We start from the raw sequence: 21,983 nt of genomic DNA, 5'->3' as shown, positions 1-21,983 counted from the left end.
ATGACCCCTCCAGGAGCTGGTCCTGGGTCCTCTGCACCTTGGCAGTGACATTGAAGAGTTCATGCCTGGAGTCAGATGTCTCAGGTCCTAGTGTAGCTCTGACATCCATCTGTTCTTGCCTTTGGGTATGGTACTGACCTCATAGGCTTTTTGGGTGAAGATTTAATGGGTAATAAATAAAAAGTGTTTAGCACAGGTGCCTAACACATAGTAAAGAGTCAGTAAAAACTTGCTACTTCAATTATTATTGTATCTGCCTAGCACAAAGCCTGCCAGATCAGAAGTATTTAATGAATATTGAATTGCCAAATATATGAATGCCATTCTTATTTCTTTTTGTTCTTTATTTTGGAAAATACTTCCTAATTTTGGTTGCTGTCTTTTGTTGGCAGAGAAACAAAAAATCAAACATTGAAACAATCTATGTACTTATGAGTTAAATTTTTTAAAGAATTTATTTTATGATATTGTTTGAAAGAATCTAAATGTTAGATTTTTGTGCATGTGTTGTTCTGATTATAATAGATTTTTTTCCACAGTGATTTAAAAGCATAGTTTAACTATGCATTTAAGGATGGCATTATCCTTTGTTTTCCAGTGAATTGCAAAAAATACATAGTTCAGTTGAACTATCTTTAATGCTATTTTTTCCTTTACTTGTTTTGTTTGTTTTTTTTCACAAAATCTGTATAAGAACTCATTTTAAAGAGAAAAGAAAATCTCTTTTATTTACTTCTATTAGTCATATTCACATTATTTTTCAGTTTATTTGCTCGGTTTTATGTATTCATTAATTGTGATTTAAAATCCCTGTTGGCATGTCCTTTCAATATTTTAGAGTAATTTTAATTTTTTGTTCCAGAGTGCAAAACATTTTAAATTTGTTTTTGAATCTATGTCTCTCTCCATATATTTAGGACTTTATTTTGCTATCTATAATTTATATATTATTTTAATTCTTATTCATAAATGTAACATTTCTTACCCTCTTCTAGATGTGATCATTACTAATTCTGACTTATAATAAATTATTAGTATACTTTTGTTACTTTTTGTCTGCATTACTGATAATATTTTATCCCATTTGTTTTTTTAATTAAGGCTTTTTCTTTTTTTGATGGTACATTTTTATTGTTGAATAATGCAAGAAGTTTTAATACCCTGTTTCATTTCTTTTAGATTATGTTACATGAGGCTTAAAATCTGTAAGGACCTGGTGTAAAGTTGTTTAGAAAGAATTTATGATCAGAATCTGTACCCATTACTCTAATCTTTATTCTAAATTAAAAATCAGAATGCATGTATGACAAAAGATTTCACCCCCAGCATCCATTTTGGAAATGTAGAGAACTCAATAAGGCATTGTGAATTAGGGTATTTTCTGATAGCCACACCAGTGAAGTCAACACTTTGTATCTGCTCTGTGACCTCAGGGGGCTCGACGTGGATCGCTCATGATTGTTTTGAGGATCCAGCAGGGTAAGGCTGTTGAAGCTACTGGAGTACTGCTTCCCTTGTATTTAAAAAACTCAGCTTGGTTAATAGTTATTAATTCTTACTTTAAAAAACATAGTTTGACAAGGATTATGGGCTGAAATGTGTCCCTCCAAAATTCATGTGTTGAAGTCTGAACGTGACTATTTGGAGGTAAAACTTTCAAAGAGGTGATTAAGTTAAAAGGAGGCCATTGGGGTGGGCCCTAATCCAACATGTCTGATGTCTTTATAAGAAGAGGAAATTTGGACACATAGACACGGGGGATGTGTGCACACAGAGGAAAGGCCATGTGAAGACATAGCAAGAAGGTGGCCATCTGTAAGCCAAGGAGAGAGGCCTTAGAAGAAACCAGACCTTGAACTTGGACTTCTAGCCTCTGGACTGTAAGGAAATAAATTTCTGTTGTTTAAGCCACCCAGTATGTGGTACTTCGTTATGGCAGTCCTAGTAGACTAATACAGTTAGTCTCTTAAGAATTCTCTTTGTTTGACAAAGAGATTTTTTTCAGCTTTAGTGGTTGTCAAAAAATGTTCTAATTCCTCAAATTTGTTTATATACCTGAAGCAGAGGTATATAAAATGTGTGGGCTAAATATTCTTTAACTTAACCTACATTCTGTCATTCCCTTATCCAATGTTATTACTTTATTCTCATTTAAGTAAGACTTAAGGCTAGAAAGGATATTAAAAATTTCACTATATAATGAAGTGAGAATAGTACTTTCCAAAAGATGTGAAATCTTTTCTGGATTATCCCATGGAGGACTTTAAAAAATGGGATACAGGAAACGGGAGAGATCCCAGTAAGACTTAATATTCCAGAGTTTTTTCTCTCTCAAGCAATTAACAGAAGTTCTCCTTTGTCAAGTCCAAGATTCAAGTCACAATTCATAACAATTTTTTTTCTTCTCTATGATGTGAGCATTATTATCATCAAAGAACATACTCAGTTTTACCAAGTGAGTTTACTTGATGGGCTAAGTTTTATTTTATTTTTTTAAATAAAATTTATTTTTTAAATAAATAAAAAAATTAAATATTTTTAAAAATAAAGTTCAAATACTTAAATTAATGTTTAATTAAACATTAGAGTGCATTCTACTCTAGGTATAGGTAATTATTTTAATTTTAACTTTATAATTTATTTTTATTGAAGTATAGTTGACTTACAGTATTATATTAATTTCAGGTGTACAGCATAGTGGTTTGATATTTTTATAGATTACACACCATATGAAGTTATCACAAAATATTGACAGTATTCCCAAACTAGTAGTTGCCGAAGGGAAAAATGGTGGGGGAAGGGTGAAGTAGGTGAAGCAGATTAAGAGGTACAAACTACCAGTTATAAAATAAATCACAGGGATCTAAGTTTTAAATACATATTTTAATATTTTTTCAGACATTCAGTTTTTAAATGTAATTGCTTATACAGTTTAAAATCTGAATCTGAAAAAGCAAATCATCCTTTATCTCTGCTTTTCAGTCTTCTGGTCTTTTTATTTGGTGAACGGTGTTATCATTTCTGTCAGCAGCCTGTGGAATTTGTAGAGGAAGCACGGGTCACGTTGGCATCTTCTTAGAAGCAGACAGAAATGTTCCACAGCTGTCTCTTCATAAGTTCCGTTTCCCTTGTCCAGGTGTGCATGCTTTGGCCAGTCTGCTAAATGAGCTGAGTCATATGTAGTAGTTCAATGAGCCCTTTGTCTTCTCATTTTAGGCAAAGGAACTAATTGCTCTGATATGTTAACTCGATAACATCACTTAGTCCCATAAATGAAAAGGCAGGAGGGGCCAGAACTGGGAATCTAGTGTGAGGAGAAGTTGCCATGGATGTGGAAGCACAGGGCATTTGGACAGGGATGGGTGTAAGAACATCACAAACCTGGGTGGGAAACGGAATCTGGAGTCACCAGAATCGCCCGGTGGTGGATGTGAGATGTGATACAGAAAGTGGGTGTGAGGACTGAGTGAGGAGGTGTGCACGGTGGACAGGCCTTGGAGTTCATGGAAGGTACTCTGTGTCCGGAAACCGGGAGCCTCGGGTAGCGTTGCTCAGGAAGGTGGGCCAGGAGACCCAGGCACTGGGGATGCAGGTGAGTCGGCCTGAACAAAAGGGAATGGACTCCAGCTGGGCTGCAGGGTCTGGAGCCTGTAGTTCAGGCTGGGCTTCAGAAACCGGGGGGAGCTCCCCAGACTGGGGAAGAGCAGAGAGACCAGTGGAGGATGCAAGGGTCCCAGGACAGGTAGAGGCTGCTTGCCACCTTTGTTCCAGGCCTTTTGCTCAATTTGGGCCCACTAGTCTGGCAGGTGTATGTCAAGAGCCTGGGAGGGGTCAGCCATGCAGCAAAAGCAAAAGCCTACACCTAACATATTAATGGATTTGATTAATTTTATTTAACATTAAAGTTAAATGTTTAAGAAGCTCAGGTAATTTAAGTAGTTCAGGTAAGCACTAGGTGAGTACTTTTTTTTTTTTTTTAAAGAAAAAGAAAGAAGTCCAGTAACAAGATAATGGTCTGAAATACTTCAGCAGTATTTCTAAAAACTGCTTTGCTTTTCAGGAGAAACTTCATCTAAATCCAATGTCATAATTAGAGTAAGCAAAGAGGTACTTTGTGTCTGAAAGTATTTACTAACTTGGGGGTTTTTATTTCTCTGTTGGGACCAAGAGCATATTGGAGGTGGGAATGCTGGGCTTAATGTGCCCAGTGCTACCAAGACACGTGTTTTCATCCAGCTCCTGCCATTTTGGGGCTATAATGGAAGAATTACATGAATCATCAGCTTTCCGAGTGAATCTAATTATACTTCTGAAACAACACTGGGGGGGCTGCCCTGCCATATTATTGTCTCTGCAACTACATCCTATTGACACATAGCCCTGCTGCAAGGATGTGCCTAAGTGCCCATGTGACCTTGTCTCCTGGCTAAGCTGTTTGGATTGTGGTGGCCACCTCTCCCAGTGGACTTAATCCATTGTCTGGTAAGTTCGCCAAAGATTCTTCCTCTCAAAAACTTGAATCAGGACTTCACTCATGGTGCAGTGGTTAAGAATCCGCCTGCCAATGCAGGGGACAGGGGTTCAATCCCTGGAGTCCGGGAAGATCCCATGAGCCGCGGAGCAACTAAGCCCATGCGCCACAACTACTGAACTTGCGCTTTAGGACCTGTGTGTTGCAACTACTGAGCCCGCTTGCTGCAATTACTGAAGCCCATGTGCCTAGAGCCCATGCTCCACAACAAGAGAAGCAACCACATTGAGAAGTTCCTGCACCACAACAAAGAGTAGCCCCTGCTCACTGCAACTAGAGAAAGCCTGCGTGCAGCAACGAAGACCCAACACAGCCAAAAAAAATTAATAAGTAAGTAACATTTAAAAAAAACATAAAGTGATTATAGCAGAGGAAAATTCTGTGAGGAGCAGAGCTATAAAAAAAAACCCAACTTGAATCAAAAGACTCAGTTTGTGGTAGGTGCTGAATCTTGAGGTTGTGTAATGTTGGGGTCAAAGTCAGTGCCTTTAAAGGCAAAACCACCTACAAGCTAAAGTTGGGGGCAGTTAGAGAAACTATGAATAAGAAATTCTATCTACAGCCCAGATACTACAGCAGTTACAGAGAAACAGATGGAAGCCGGAGTGGGGTGGGGGAGTGTGGAGATTGGTGGGGAGAGAGATTTAGATAAAGAAATAGACCAAGAGGCTGAGACAGTATTTGCTTTGACTTTGGATGGCTCCATGTCCTGCGAGGCCCTCTTTATTTGAACTAGCTTGACCTGTGTTTATTCCTTGTTCCTAAAGTAACTTTGACTACAACAAACACAAAAAGTTAGGCCAAAGACCTGCTTGTAGAAGTGAGGTATGTTCAAGAGAAGGTAGTTCTGAAAGTAATCAAAGCTTCATGGAGAGAATTTGACACGAATAAAAACCTCTAGACATATTTCAAGCTATGAAGAGTCAATAAGTGTGAAACTATAAACCATACTGTTCCCAGAAGCGACTTTTACTGAAATATTTTCAGAGTCAGCAGTCAGGAATTTTGGAAACTTCTTGTTTAGTTTATCTGACTTCTGAAAACTTGGCTAATAATTTTAATGTCACCTTTTATTTGGTATTTTATACCTCCTTACCTGGAGATGTCTGAGGGTGGGAAAATGTACTTATAATATTGTGGAAGAGACAAAAGCTTAAGTCTATACATTCTCAGAGAGAATTTTGTCACATTACCAAGTTGGTGACAAGAGAAGGTGAAAGAAAAGTAATTTATTACTCTCAGCTTGCACCTAAGAGTTATGGTGATGGTTGAGTCATCTGTCCGCCCTGACCTATTTCAGTGATATTTGTGGATTATTTATTTCCCTCTGGCATTACTGGGTGCCAGAGTTTTGTGAAAAGAATTGCAGCTCAGAACTCTGTGGGAGGATGTGTTTTGCTATTGGCTACTTACACAATTAAAAAAAGAGAGAGATGCATTTATATATTGAGTGGGCTGACCAGCCATTTCTTTTGGAGTTTAGTGAAAAGAAGGAAAGAAAACAGTAATATCACCATGAATGAAGATTTGAGAACATTTCAAAACAGGAGTTCAAAGATTAGGGGTAGCAAGGTGGATAATGCTGGAGCCACTGAGAGGCTTCTCTCCCTCTAAACTAGTGACTCCCATTTTGGGGGGGAAACCCTCTGGGCTATGCTAATTATCTCAAAAGATACTATGAGATTGATTTTATGAGATTGATTTTTATTCATTGATTTTTATGATATTAAATTTAAAGAAGAAACCATGTCTTCAGGAGAATTAAAAGGGACATTATATGTGAAAATCTCCACCTCGGTGTCTGCTATGTGGAAGTTGTTTCACAGAAGCATTTTTAATTTGGGAGGAGGTGTCACTAATTCAAAAGCCATCATTGTTCTATGATTTTCAAAGAAGATCTTTAAACCTGAAGATTGAATTACTAGGGTCTTGGGAAAGAGAACTGACGCGTTTTCTGTGGTTTTGGACCATTGGTCATTGCAGGAATTAGGATTATCTGATTGTCTAAGTGACTGAAGCTTTCCTATAATAAAGCTTTTTCTATGGCTTAAGGGGTGTGAAGTCTGTGATCAACAGAACATTTTTGATTTGGTAGCAAAAATTCTCTGAAATAAGCAGTGCCCTGCTGATCCTTTCCCTAGTGTCTGTCCATGTTAAACTTACTCTATGGTAAAAAAATATGTGACCGTGTGTGCTGAGGGGGCTCCTGTCCTTGCTGATTCTTTGAGAGAGGGAAACGATTAGAGATCCAACTTCAGCACAGCTCATCCCGGGTTAAAATGTGAGTTCTTTAACCTGGACGCAGAGTCCTTCTTGATCCAGCCCTTCTTCAGGCCCATCTTCCCTAACACCTTGGGCCTTGTAGACATACTAGTTACCACCCATTGTTCTCTGGAAACCAGTCTGTCTCTCTTGCATCCATATTTCCTCTCCCTGAAATGACCTCGTACCACATCTCTCCTGTCTGTTCTTTTTTTTTAAAATAAATTTATTTATTTGTTTATTTCTTTATTGGCTGCTTTGGGTCTTCCTTACTGCACACGGGCTTTCTCTAGTTGCAGCGAGCGGGGGCTACTCTTCGTTGCGGTGCGCGGGTTTCTCACTGCGGTGGCTTCTCTTGTTGCAGAGCGCAGGCTCTAGGTGCATGGCTTCAGTAGTTGTGGCACACAAGCTTAGTTGCTCTGCGGCATGTGGGATCTTCCCTGACCAGGGCTCGAACCCGTGTCCCCTGCACTGGCAGGTGGATTCTTAACCACTGCGCCACCAGGGAAGTCCCACCTGTCTGTTCTTTCAGAGTCACCTCACATGTCTCCGGGCAGCCCTTCTTGACTCTTCCAGTTGCAGTTCCTTTTACAGCCATCATTTCATTTGATCATCACGGCAATTCATGATTTAGGGAGGGCAGATATTAGTCAATAACATCCCCATTTGATGAACGAGGCAAAGGAGCTCAAGATAAGTGACTTACCCGAGGCCAAAAATCTTATAAACAACGGGATCATGACTGGTACCTAGATGTTCCTACACTAAGTCTAGTGTTTTATCCCCGTATCCCACACTGATTTTGGAAGAGAGAGGCCAGGATGGAATTTTACTTCTAGTTTTGGCTGCTGCGGTTGGCAAGGCTAATAAGATGAAACAAGTTTTGGATGAGAATGAGGGACAATTCCTAGAGGAAAATTGTGCTTTACTTTATGAATAAATATTTATTTGGAGTTCAATAGTCGTCTCCTGGTGTAACTGGGGTTTTAGTATTAGTATCTATTAACAGTCTCGTTTATTAGTTTCTTGGCTTAGGGAGTTGCCTATATTAAAATCTAATCACACCTCCCTAGATCAGAAGTCAGCGGAACTTGATTCCTAGAGGCACAGGATAATGTTGCCCTTTCACCTCAGTCCTACTGGAGGGCTCTGCTTATGGAGTGACGATTACTTCATTGCTATTGGACAAAACTTTATTGGATCATAGTCAATTTAACATGTGGACAGTGCACATGACAGCAACTCACTTTCCTTGGAAATTTAATTCTTGGTATTCAACTCACTGATATTTTTATTTCTTCATGTTATGCTTTATATGTTTTTCTTAATTTTATTTCTCTGGGTTTATTTCTTCAAACACTTCTTCATTTCTTTGCCTAGTTTATATTTTTAAATGTTTGTGGACTCCTTTTTCATTAAGTCTTTTCTGAGACATTTAACATCTCTAGGATTTTCCCTCATCAACCAGTCTCTTCATGTTTGTGCACACTTTTGTTTTTATTAACTTGCTTCAGATTCTCTTTAAACATACTTAAAACATATCATGGGTGTGATCTCATCAGTCAGATGCAGGCTAGAGAGAGACATCCCTTTCTTTACTCTTAATTTAATGCTGCTTTTATTGCTAATTTGGATTGTTTATGCCCAAGGGCCATACGTTTCCCAGGAAGCTCATGATAATCTCTTTTCATGGAAAAGATGAGGGAAAGAGTAGGGCTTATGGACAGAAGCCTTACGGGATTATGGGATTCAACAGGAGTTGTCTGGACTAGGACTTGAAATTGTACCCACTGGAGACTGTAACAGAGGTCAGAGTCCTGGGAAAGAGTTGTGAACAAAGAGTGCAAGATGAAGTACCTCGATGTCTCCAGATATGGACAGAGAGTATTAGTATGGATTCTGGGGCCAGTAACTCTGGAGATCGAGGCAGTATGTTAGGGATGAAGTTTGGGGAAGAAGATGACTAGAGCAGGTGCAGGCTGAAGAGGACCCTGGAGCACCAGAGTCAGAACTGGCGCTCAGAGAGGAGAGGAGAGCAGGGCAGCCTGTGAGCACTGGGGTGGAGGCTTGGGAGTGAGGCCATTATCACTCCTGGGACATGGACCAGTGAAAGGAAAACTCAATATTGGACTTTTCTTGACCACACTACGTGGAAGCTTGTGTTCCATTCTCCTAGGAATTTCCTTGCAAATGATTCTCTGTGAATGTAAGAAAAGATGATTAAATGGAACTCCAACCTCATCCCCTTTCTTCTGTCTTGAGAACTAAGGCCATTTTTGCCATTTTCTTTCTTGGGACAGCATTTTGTCTGTGTTGATTAACCTAGAGAAAAAATTATGTTGGTTAGAAAGTATTTCAGGAGAAGAAAGTATTTCATTGGCAAACTTGCGAACTCTGTTATGATGAAGAGAATTGATTTAAAGTAACTTCCACCTCTCAGTTGGAAAACAAATGAAATGTCACTAAGGCAGTTTCTAAATTTCTGGCCATCAGCTCCAGGCTTTCTCCCCATATGTATGTAGTGACAGCGCCCTGTCCCCACTGTAGGAGAAGGACACTCCAGTTTCTGAGCAGGAAGTATATTAGCAGCTGGATTGCTAATCATAAATAAAAAGTTGAATTTTTGACTTAATTGTTGCTCCTTAAAGAGCAGGCACTGGGTGCCCATGATAGCAGGATTTCCTGGGACAGTGACAGATTGCAAGGTTGTCTCTCAACAACAGTTGAGAGACCCTGAAGTCCTACTCTCCTATGAGCTCCAGGCACCATTGGGTCGCTGGGTATTATGGCTGTGCTGCTGGGGTCAACTCTGCTTGTTTCCTAATGCTGTGATACCCGGTCCTGGTCAAATAGTCTTTCCCCTGGTTGGTATTACCAAGGTCAGGCAAGCCTCATTTCTAAGATAGTACCCATTATGACAGGAGCTGAATGTGGCTGGAACCATGGCCACCCTGACCAGCACCACCATCGCCATCGTAGCAACATAAGAAAATAACTGGGAAGGAAGAGATTTGGGAAGACAATAAAAGGAGGAAGCTTGCCTTCTTTGAGTGGGAACTTGAAATTTGCTACCTGTTTCTAGAGCAGGTTTATCAGCCGCCTAGTCTTCCTTCCTCCATCCCTCCCTTCCTTCCTTCTTTCCTTCATCTCCTCCTGGAATTGAAATATAGATTAGCGTAGCAGTCATATTTTGGAGAGGAATGTATGATAATGTTTTTGTGTTGTCATAAAAACAAATAAAGCAAACAACAATAGCAATGGCCAACATCACAATAAAAGAAGCAACCAATACCCCAAAACACTTGATTCGTGGATTCTGTTTTCATACTCTATGTGGAGAAGGGGAGATGTTCCAGTATTAGAAACTCCTCCCTGACCTTTGAAAGATGGAGCGCTTATTAGATTTACATAGTTAATTTTAAAGAATAGTCAATAGAAAAAAAGGATTTATTAAAGTTGTGGATGGTGGGTCATGACAAGGACCTTCTATCTTGAGGAGGAAGATAATTTCATTTCCCCCCAAATATGTTTCAATACAATTTAAAATATCATGTCAACCTTATCTTCAAATTATTTTGGCTTGCAGGCAAATATCCTTGCAACTCCAACCTTTAAGATGCCCTCAAAACTAAATAACATTAAAGTTATACAGCAATGCAAATGAGCTTTTGACATTAGTGGAAACACTTTCAACGTGTTGATAAACTGCAACTTAATTAGCAATCTGCTGTAGCTAAGTCACATTTAATGAAAAATAATGCTGATGTATTCCTGAGTGACTCTTACATGTACATCAGGTAAAAATGCATGGTAATAAGTTTTCTCATGAAGGTTCTGTAGCTATGTGAAATATATAGATGACATTCTAAGAAACCAAAAATACTAAAATAGTCTGACCGGGCATTTAAAGATGTTAGTTCTGAGCAGTGATGCGATCTTACTGAATTTGGAATATTTAAGCTTCAGCATCTTAGATATTCACAGGGGTGTTCTACTCCTCCGAATCCTATAATTGTCTGGGTAAAACTTGCCCGTCCTTTGAACCCCAGCTCAGATGTCAGCTCCTTCAGGTAAACTTTCTTATTCTTCCCCCTTCCTTTGAATATCCACCCACCCCTTTCTTCTATCTCTCTTAAAATATTTGACCCTTCCTGCCCTCCTCGTGTTGTAGTTTGTCTTATTTGTTCTACTAGATAAGCGCCCTGAAGGTCACGATTCATTTCCTTCACCTTTGCATCTCTTACAATGAGGATATTATAGAAGTTAATTTAATAAACAAATGTCTCCTTATTCTATTATCCTGCTTTGTTTTCTTCATGGATATTACCATTAGCATTTTGCTGTGGTTTTTTTCTTACTCACTTATCATTCTCTTACTCTCAACTTAAATGAAGCCCCACAAGGAGCACAGGGACCTTACCCGTCTTGTTTATACTTCAGTATTCCCAGCACTTAGCATGATAGCTGACACATAGCAGGAGCTCAATAAATGTTGTCAGCTGATTAAGTAATTGAATGTAGAGATGTATAAATTATTCAATGATGCAAATAAAAATTACAGAGGAAAGTGTATGTTGGAGGCCCAATTATCTTTATTGATTCATAGGTATGTCTCAAACTACAAGCCCCTTCCAGTCATTTCCATGAACATTCTAAGGCCTTTCTCTTTTTCACTGTTTCACGGATCACAGGCACCGCTGGCCAGGTAAGAAATGGAAGAGCAATGAGAATCAAGAACTCACTCATAGTTACAAAGTATCGATGAGAGAGGCGAGATGAGAATTCACAGCTCAAGAATTTTGGTCCATGAATCTTTTTTCTCTGTCTTAATTTGTGGTAGATTTACTATGAAACTAAGGAAGCATAAGCTTCAGACCCTTCCCTTGCATGGGCCCCTTCCAAAGCCCTGGACCTCATTTTGTATTTTTAATTTTTATTTTATTTCTCTTTTAAAGAGGATCTCCCCATCCTCAGTTATATGAACCTCATGCCCCACGAAACCTAGATGCATCTTTCCTCCTCCTCCAAACTCTAACTTTGCCTCAGTTCTGCACAGCCACTCACCACACTTGCATTCTTTGAAATCTGTACTCTTTCAGTTTCTGCTTTTCTTGAGTTCTCCGATTGCTCTCTGTGTATTGATATTCTACAAAAGCTTTCCCCCAGTCTCAAAAATTCTAAAAAATACTGTGGATTTGTAATCAGACTACCAAGTTTAAATACAGATTGTGATTTCATAATGTTCCCTGGCCTTTAGTTATCGGGATAGTCTAAATTTCCCATGTTTTAAGGAATATTCAAAGCCTGGATTTAGAGATTTTATTTAGCCTGAAAGCAGTTTTGTTTTTCTCTATAACCAATTAGGCTCTCACGTGTAATGAGAAGCATGTCACATCTTTAATAAATACCTGAACAGACCTGGGTCATTGTCACAAACAAAATTCCATCAACTCTAAGAACCAAATACCCTGGCTGTGCAAGAATTTGGGGGGCACCAGATACCCATGATGTTTTAGCTTTTAATTCCCCTCCAGGTCTATACATTGCATTTTCAATTTTTTTCCAGAATTATTTCCAAAATGCATCAGAAGCACAAAGCTATATTTTCAGTCTTTACTGTTTTCTCTAAACATCTCTCTGAATTTTAAAATTTGGTTGTTCTTTAAATGTTGAAAACTTCAGTAGGGAAAACACCTTTTCTTTCCCCTTACTTGTATTTTTCAGCTTCCAAACATAAGGCACGCTATAGCAGCAGCTGCAAGCATGAATAAAAACACAATAATAAATGAGTTGGAGCTCAAAGAAAACATTCCAGACCAGTTCTTGCATCCACTATGCCAGCCTTGGCAGAGGTTTTATGTTGCTGGGTCAGCTGGTGGGAAGGCTGCAGGGAAATCAGGAGAGCTGCCTGCTGGCGATGATAGCTCTGCTCCTCTCTGCTCCTGCAGGTGTTGGGCCAGCTCCGGGGGCATAGTAGGTGCTTAGCAATTGTCTGCTGAATTGGTTGCCAGTACCAGGAATCTAGAATGGCAGCAGCAAAGGAAAGCGATATGATGGCCACCATTTATTGAGCACTTACTATATGCTCGAGCATATGCACAGTGCTCTATATGCACAGTCTCGAAGGGCACTGGACATTTTGCTTGAGCTATTCTGATGTAGCTGTTTTGACATAGCTATTTGGACACTTTAGCAAACAAACCATGATGTTTTCAGCTTTCTAAATACCAAGTCACTGACACTCTGACTCTCTCTGAGCCATAGCCCATTACCAACTCCCAGTCCCGAGGCAGGGCTCAGGCAGGCGTGAGGGATAGGAAGCCTCTCACTTGAAAGCACACGAAGCAGGGTTCACATGATTATCACACTTGCTAAGTACAAAAAGCCTTCTCATGCCATCAAGCATCCTAAAAGGCAACTATTCATTCTCTGAGAATTCGCTCTTGTGTATCTCGCTGTCTCAGATTTCTTTTTGAACGTGTAATGGTCATACTCAGTGATTTTTAATTAACAAGCACATGTATTTACTTAAAAATAAAACTTTTTGATTTCCAGTTGGAAAACTAGAGCAGTGGATCTCAGTGCTCCTAGAGGCGCATGTGAGAATACAAGTTTTAAAAAAGGATATTCAGTATGTAATATACTTTTATCGCTGGAAAAGGATAAGGGTAATCATTAAAAATATCAACTACACAAAAATAAGTAAAATAGATAGTAAAAGTCCCCCACAGTTAGGGTGGGCATTTAGGATCGAGCAGCAGGCAGTGATAGCTGTATTTATTATTCGATGACGAAAAACAACAACAGCAAAACAATGATTTTCCTACATCAAAACAAGCAGAGCAAAAATTCTTGCTTCAGGGCTTCCCTGGTGGCGCAGTGGTTGAGAGTCCGCCTGCCGATGCAGGGGACGCGGGTTCGTATCCCGGTCTGGGAGGATTCCACATGCCGCGGAGCGGCTGGGCCCGTGAGCCATGGCCACTGAGCCTGTGTGTCCGGAGCCTGTGCTCCGCAACGTGAGAGGCCACAACAGTGAGAGGCCCACGTACCACAAAAAAAAAAAAAATTCTTGCTTCAGTCTCTACAAGCTGAATCTCACACACCTATCTGGTAGACCTTGTCCAAGTTCACATGACTTTGTAACCATCAGAGTCATGTCTGTCTGATTCACCAGGCTTGCCCTTTTCAACTATACTTTCTGTGCCAAGCAGAAGATCTGAAAAACAGTGACCAAGCAATTGCAACCCACTGCAGGCAGCCTTTGGTGCAAGATGCTGGGTGTTGAACAACCTTGGCTGATAGCCCTGGCTGGGGCATGAGGTAGGTTGGGACAACATTCAGATCCTGCAACCTGAAGATGTCCTCTGCCCTTTGAAGGGCTCTGGGTGGCTGATCCTGGTGTTTTGGGGGCACTTGCTGCCTTGGCTGAGATGTAATAGCTTTGCCACCTCATGGAAGTGTCAGCTGGTGTCATATCACAATGTCATCTATGAGTAAGGATGGACGGGAAGCAGCCACACTTGTCAGAGCTGTTTGCAGTTTTGTAATGCTGTGGTGAAAATGGGCCATTATAACCATTGTCTTAGAAGAAAAGCCATAGTAACAGCAAGCTATGAAATGATGTTGTGGCCTGTTAGTCTGTCTGCCCTAGATAGGGAAAATGATATTCATGGAACTTTCTCTCTGCTCCCACCAAAAGGTTATACTTAGCAGAGCCCTGCTGAGGTTGTATGTATTGTGAGATGTGATGCGGATAAGTGATCCCTTTACTCAAAGATCCCTTTTGTTAATGTTTAATAAATAAGCAAAACCCACTAAAGGCTGTGGTCAGTTGATCTGGCTATGGTGAGAATCTTTTCTCTCTCAGCTGGAGAGGCTTAGGGACTTACAGCATTGAATTTTGAGATTATAGGAACAAATAGGTTTAGCTATTTCCATTGCCAGAGGTAGAAAATATTTGGAAGTAAAATGCCATGAAACAATTATTGGAATTCCAGGGACCAGAATTATAAAATATTAGAATTGGAAAGAGGATTGGAGAGTAATGATTTTTTTAAACATTTATTCATTCATTAATTTAACAAATATTTATTGATCGCCTACTATATCCCAGGCATTGTTCTGGTATTCATTGGAATCAGTGAATAAAGTGGACAAAAATCTCTTTCAACCCTGTTTCCACTGAGTTCTAGAAAAGTCACAACCTTAAAATCGCACAGCTAATTAGGAGGAAAATTATTCTTGGACCCTAGTTCTCCCACTTCAAGCTTTGAGCTATTTCCATGATATCCCATCACCTTAGTTCTAATAATATACAGATGAAGTCAGTGTCTGCATTGAATAAAGTGTTGTGTTTATATTTTATAGCAGATTTTTTTGTTGTTCATTGAAATAACAGAGCTCTGTGCATACTATGCACAGAGTGCCTGGCATATAGCAAGCATTCCACAAATATATGTTGAATACATGAATGAGGATAAGCAATGAACAAGAGAGACACATTTCCTGCCCTTGTGGAGTTTACATTCTAGAGGTTGTGTGAGATATTAAACATGGTCACACATTATTTGCAGCTCCTCCCATCAAGAGGTGGAACATAAAAGTTTTAAAATTTACTTTATATTGAGATATGATTGACATATAACATTTGTGAAGTTTAAGGTGTACAAACTTCTTGGTTGGATATATTTACGTATTGCAATATGATTACCACTGTAGCGTTAGCTATCACCTTTATCATGTCACATAATTATCATTTTTTGTGTGTGTGGTGAGAACAATTAAGACCTAGTGTCTTAGCAACTTTGAAGTTTACGATAACAGTATTGACTATAATCACTATGCTGTGCGTTAGGTGTCCAGAACTTATTTATTTACTAGTTGCAAGTTTGTACCCTTAAACAACATCTTTCCTATCTCCCCACCCAACAGTCCCTGGTAAACACCCTTCTACTCTGTGTTTTTATGAGTTCAGCTTTTTAAAATCCCACATATAAGTGATGTCATAGAATATTTGTGTTTCTGATTTATCCCACTTAGCATAATACCCTCAAGTTGTATCTATGTTGTTGCAGATGGCAGAATTTCCTTCTTTATCACGGCTGAATAACGTTCCATTGTACGTATATACCAATTCTTCCATTCATCCACTGACAGGCACTTAGGTTATTTCCGTATCTTGGCTATTGTGAATAATGCTTCAGTGAACACGGGTGTGCTGATATCTCTTCAAGACACTGATTTCAGTTCCTTTGGTTATGTACCCAGGAAAGGGATTGTTGGATCATATGGTAGTTCAATTTTTAATTCTTTGAGGAGCCTCCATACTGTTTCTCATAATGGCTGTACCAATTTACATTCCCATCAACAGTGCACAGGTATTTCCTTTTCTCCACTTTCTCACCGACACTTGTTATTTCTCATCTTTTTGATAATAGTCATTTTAACATGTGTGAGGTGATACATTATCGTGGTTTTAATTTTCATTTCCCTGATGATTAGTGGCGTTGAGCATCTTTTCATATACCTATTGGCCATCTGTATGTCTTCTTTGGAAAAATCTCTATTTGGGTCCTTTGCTTATTTTAATAGTGGATTATTTGCCTTTTTGCTATTGAGTTCTTTATGTATTTTGGATATTAACCCTTATCAGATATAAGGTTTGTGAATGCTTTCTCTCATTCTATAAGTTGCCTTTTCAATTTATTGTTTCCTTTGCTGTGTGGAAGCTCTTTAGTTTAATGTAGTCCCACTTGTTTATTTTAAGATGTGGAGCCTATTTTCCCATACCTAAAATCTAGGTTGACCTTGTGACTTGCTCGAGCAACAAAATGCAACTTTTGTGATCTTATAGGATATCCTTGAAGCTTCTTTTCTTACTTTCTTCTTCTTTTTTTAAAAAAATATTTATTTACTTATTTGGTTGCACTGGGTCTTAGTTGCGGCAGGCAGGCTACTTAGTTGCAGCTTGCTAGCTCCTTAGTTGTGGCATGTGAGCTCTTAGCTGTGGCATGCATGTGGGTTCTAGTTCCCTGACCAGGGATCAAACCTGGGCCCCCTGCATTGGCATTGTGGAGTCTTAACCACTGCACCACCAGGGAAGTCCCTGCTCTTACCTTCTGAGAACACTTTTGCTACCTTGTGAAGAAGTCTGATTGAACTTTCTTGAAGATGAAAGATCACACAGGGAGAGAGTCTCAGCTCTTCCAGCTATCCCCGCCAAGCCTGCCTGGTTCTTAATCTACCTGACAGTGGAGTGGCATGAAGAACCTCAGCCAAACACAGAATCAGGAGAAACAACAATCGTTGTTTTAAGCCAGTACTTTTCCAGCAATAGAAAAGCAATATAGAGGGAGATAGATAGTTATTAATTTAATAATCATGTAAATTATAATTACAAGTCAAAATAAGTGCTATAGAGGAAAGGAACATGGTACCATGAAAGTATGTAAAAGAGGAATGGATTCTCTCTGGAAAATTAGCAAAGACTTCTATAAAGAGTAAAGTTTATGTTGAAATCTAAAAGCTGAGTTAAAGTTAGAAGCATGAGGGAAATGTGTTTCATTTAGAGGGAAGAATATGTGCAAAGGCACTGTGGTGTGGGAAAGTGTGATGTATTTAATGATCTGAGAGAAGGTCAATTCAGCTAGAGGGTTGAGGGTGAGGGAAAGAGGCAGAGGATGTGATTTATAGGACCTTGTAGGCTATGTTAATATTTTTGGTTTTTATCCTAAAAGCAATGGAAAAGGTTTTAAGCTGGTGTAGGGGTAGGATGGAAGTGGTGTTAACATGCATGGGTTTACATATAAAAAAGTCAGTGTGACTGTGAATGGAGAATGAATTGTGAGCCATCCAGACTGGATAGAAGAGGACTGGTAATTATAACTACTGTTTATTGCAGTGGTTCAGATGAGAAGCTGCCCCAGGATGAGTCAGTGGAGATGGAGGGAAGTAGACAAAGATCTACTGGATTAGATGTTGGAAGGCAAGGGGCATGAAAGTCTCAAGGAAGATTCCTAAGTTTCTGGCTTGGGTTACTGAATGTAAGGTAGTGCCATTCAAGAGAAAATACTGGAAGAGGAACTGGGCTTTATATTGTGTGGGAGGTGGCAAGGAGGCCATGAGATAATTTGGAAATGTTTAATTTGATGAGACTTACTTCTTTTAATATATCCACATGGAGAAGTCAAGAGAATATTGAAATCTGGAACTCAGAGGAGAGTTTGGGCAAGAGATATACATTTAAGGGCCATTTGATTATAGATAGAAATTGAAGTTGTGAGCACGAATGAGATTTCCCCAGTAGAGAGGATAGTGTAAGAAGCAGAAAGAGCCTGAGCGTGAATTTTGGAGAGCTCCAACATTTAAAGAAAGCTAAATTAATGACCAGGCAGTGGAGGAATGTGTTGATTTTCAGTTTGCTCCTCTCACCCACTCCCAGCCCTCCTCTGCCCTGCTCTGTGCTGGGAGTGGGGTGTTTACTTCTCCTGACTGTGTTACCTGGGCTTCCTTGCCTCTGGCTTCTGGGTGGGTCAGCTAATGGGAAGCATTGATGGGAATTTGGGAGTAGGAAGAGAAAAAGGTCAAGGGATTTATTTCCTACCCCCTCTTTGTTCCCTCATCACCTGGATGTGGTTCTGGTGAGGCTGTGATTCTTTATTACAACTCCTCTCAGGTATCCCATCTTCCAAGGATCCCAGCACTCTCTAGGCTTGTGTAACAGCATTCCGTCCTCTTGCCCCTTCAAACATAGGGGCAGTAATGACTTCCTGCTGACTCACCCCATCCCCAGGTGCCCGCCTTCACCCTCCCAAACCTGTAAAGAGTCTTCGCATTAACTATGAGTATAGCATGTGTTTTCTGCCAGGACTCTGGCTGTGAAAAAGATAAAATGGATAAAACTTCAAAGGAGACAGAGAGTTAGGGGACAAGTGACAGTATGCTATGATGGAAACCAAAGGAATGGAAGGCTTTAAGAAGCAAGGTGTAGAAAATAAACTTATGGTTACTGGGGGGTGGCAGGGGAGGAATAAACTGAAAGATTGGGATTGACATATACACACTACTATATATAAAATAGATAACTAGGGCTTCCCTGGTGGTACAGTGGTTAAGAATCCACCTGCCGGTGGGACCTTCAAGATGGCAGAGGAGTAAGATGCGGAGATCACCTTCCTCCCCACAGATACACCAGAACACGTGGAACAACTCCTACAGAACACCTACTGAACGCTGGCAGAAGAACTCAGACCTCCCAAAAGGCAAGAAACTCCCCACGTACCTGGGTAGGGAAAAAGAAAAAACAGAGACAAAAGAATAGGAACAGGAACTGCGCCTCTGGGAGGGAGCTGTGAAGGAGGAAAAGTTTCCACACACTAGAAGCCGCTTCGTCAGTGGGGCTGACAGGGTCTAGGTGCTCCAGCCTGGTGTCAGGCCTGAGTCTCTGAGGTGAGAGAACCAAGTTCAGGACATTGGACCACCAGAGACCTCTGGGCTCCACGTAATATCACTCAGCAAGAGCTCTCCCAAAAATCTCTGTCTCAATGCTAAGACCCACCTCCACCCAACGACCAGCAAACTCCAGTGCTTGATGCCCCATGCTAAACAACAAGCAAGACTGGAACACAACCACACCCATTAGCAGAGAGGCTGCCTAAAATCATACTAAGTTAACAGACACCTATAAAACACACCACCAGATGCGGCCCTGCCCACCAGAAAGACAAGATCCAGCCACACGCGCCAGAACACAGGCACCAATCCCCTCCACCAGGAAGCCTACACAAGCCACTGAACCAGCCTTACCCACTAGGGGCAAACACCAAAAAGAAAAAGGGAACTACGAACCTGCAGCCTGCGAAAAGGAGACACCAAACACAGTAAGTTAAGAAAAATTAGAAGACAGAGAAATATGCAGCAGATGAAGGAGCAAGATAAAAACCCACCAGACGAAACAAATGAAGAGGAAATAGGCAGTCTACCTGAAAAGAATTCAGAGCAATGATAGTAAAGTTAATCCAAAATCTTGGAAATAGAATGGAGAAAATACACAAACGTTTAACAAGGACCTAGAACAACTAAAGAGCAAAAAAACAATGATGAGTAACACAATAACTGAAATTAAATTTTCTCTAGAAGGAATCAATAGTAGAATAACTGAGGCAGAAAAACGGATAAATGACCTGGAAGATAAAATAGTGGAAATGACTATCACAGAGCAGAATAAAGAAAAAAGAATGAAAAGAATTGAGGACAGTCTCAGAGACCTGTGGGACAACATTAAATGCACCAACATTTGAATTACAGGGGTCCCAGAAGAAGAAGAGAATAAAAAGGGGAGTGAGAAAATATTTGAAGAGATTATAGTTGAAAACATCGCTACTATGGGAAAGGAAATAGTCAATCAAATCCATGAGGTGCAGAGAGTCCAAACAGGATAAATCCAAGTAGAAACACGCCAAGACACATATTAATCAAACTATCAAAAATTAAATACAAAGAAAAAATATTAAAAGCAGCAAGAGAAGAGCAACAAATAACATACAAGGGAATCCCCATAAGGTTAACAGCTGATTTTCAGCAGAAACTCTGCAAACCAGGGTGGAGTGGCAGGACGTATTTAAAGTGATGAAAGGGAAAAACCTACAACCAAGAATACTCTACCCAGCAAGGATCTCATTCAGATTTGACAGAGAAATTAAAACCTTTACAGACAAGCAAAAGCTACGAGAATTCAGCACCACCAAACCAGCTTTACAACAAATGCTAAAGGAACTTCTCTAGGCAGGAAACACAAGAGAAGGAAAAGACCTACAATAACAAACCCAAAACAATTAAGAAAATGGTAATAGGAACATACATATTGATAATTACCTTAAATGAAAATGGATTAAATGCTCCAACCAAAAGACATAGATTGGCTGAATGGATACAAAAACAAGACCCATATATATGCTGTCTACAAGAGACCCATTTCAGACCTAGGGACACATACAGACTGAAAGTGAGGGGATGAAAAAAGATATTCCATGAAAAAGGAAATCAAAAGAAAGCTGGAGTAGCAATTCTCATATCAGACAAAATAGACTTTAAAACAAAGACTATTACAAGAGACAAAGAAGGACACTACATAATGATCAAGGGATCAATCCAAGAAGAGAGTATAACAATTGTAAATATTTATGCACCCAACCTAGGAGCACCTCAATACATAAGGCATATGCTAACAGCCATAAAAGGGGAAATCAACAGTAACACCATAAGAGTAGGGGGCTTTAACACCCCACTTTCAACAATAACAGATCATCCAAAATGAAAATAAATAAGGAGAGAGAAGCTTTAAATGGCACATTAAGCAAGATAGACTTAATTGATATTTATAGGACATTCCATCCAAAAACAACAGAATACACTTTCTTCTCAAGTGCTCATGGAACATTCTCCAGGATAGGTCATATCTTTGGGCACAAATCAAGCCTTGGTAAATTTAAGAAAATTGAAATTGTATCAAGTATCTTTTCTGACCACAATGCTATGAGACTAGATATCAATTACAGGAAAAAAACCGTAAAAAATACAAACACATGGAGGCTAAACAACACACTACTTAATAACCAAGAGATCACTGAAGAAATCCAAGAGGAAATAAAAAAATACCTAGAAACAAATGAAAATGGAAACATGACGACCCAAAACCTATGGGATGCAGCAAAAGCAGTTCTAAGAGGGAAGTTTATAGCAATACAATCCTACCTTAAGAAACAAGAAACATCTCAAATAAACAACCTAACCTCACACCTAAAGAAATTAGAGAAAGAAGAACAAAAAACCCCTAAATTAGCAGAAGGAAAGAAGTCATAAAGATCAGATCAGAAATAAATGAAAAAGAAATGAAGGAAACAATAGCAAAGATCAATAAAACTAAAAGCTGGTTCTTTGAAAGGATAAACAAAATTGATAAACCATTAGCCAGACTCATCAAGAAGAAAAGGGAGAAGACTCAAACCAATAGAATTAGAAATGAAAAAGGAGAAATAACAACTGACACTGCAGAAATACAAAGGATCCTGAGAGATCACTACAAGCAACTCTATGCCAATAAAATGGACAACCTGGAAGAAATGGACAAATTCTTAGAAATGCACAACCTTCCGAGACTGAACCAGGAAGAAATAGAAAATATGAACAGACC

The sequence above is a fragment of the Aethalodelphis obliquidens genome, unplaced genomic scaffold (genome assembly GCF_003676395.1).
Source record: "Aethalodelphis obliquidens isolate GAN/ISIS:26980383/991018 unplaced genomic scaffold, ASM367639v1 scaffold3, whole genome shotgun sequence".
In the NCBI taxonomy this organism is placed as follows: domain Eukaryota; kingdom Metazoa; phylum Chordata; class Mammalia; order Artiodactyla; family Delphinidae; genus Aethalodelphis; species Aethalodelphis obliquidens.
This window is presented reverse-complemented; position numbering follows the sequence as displayed.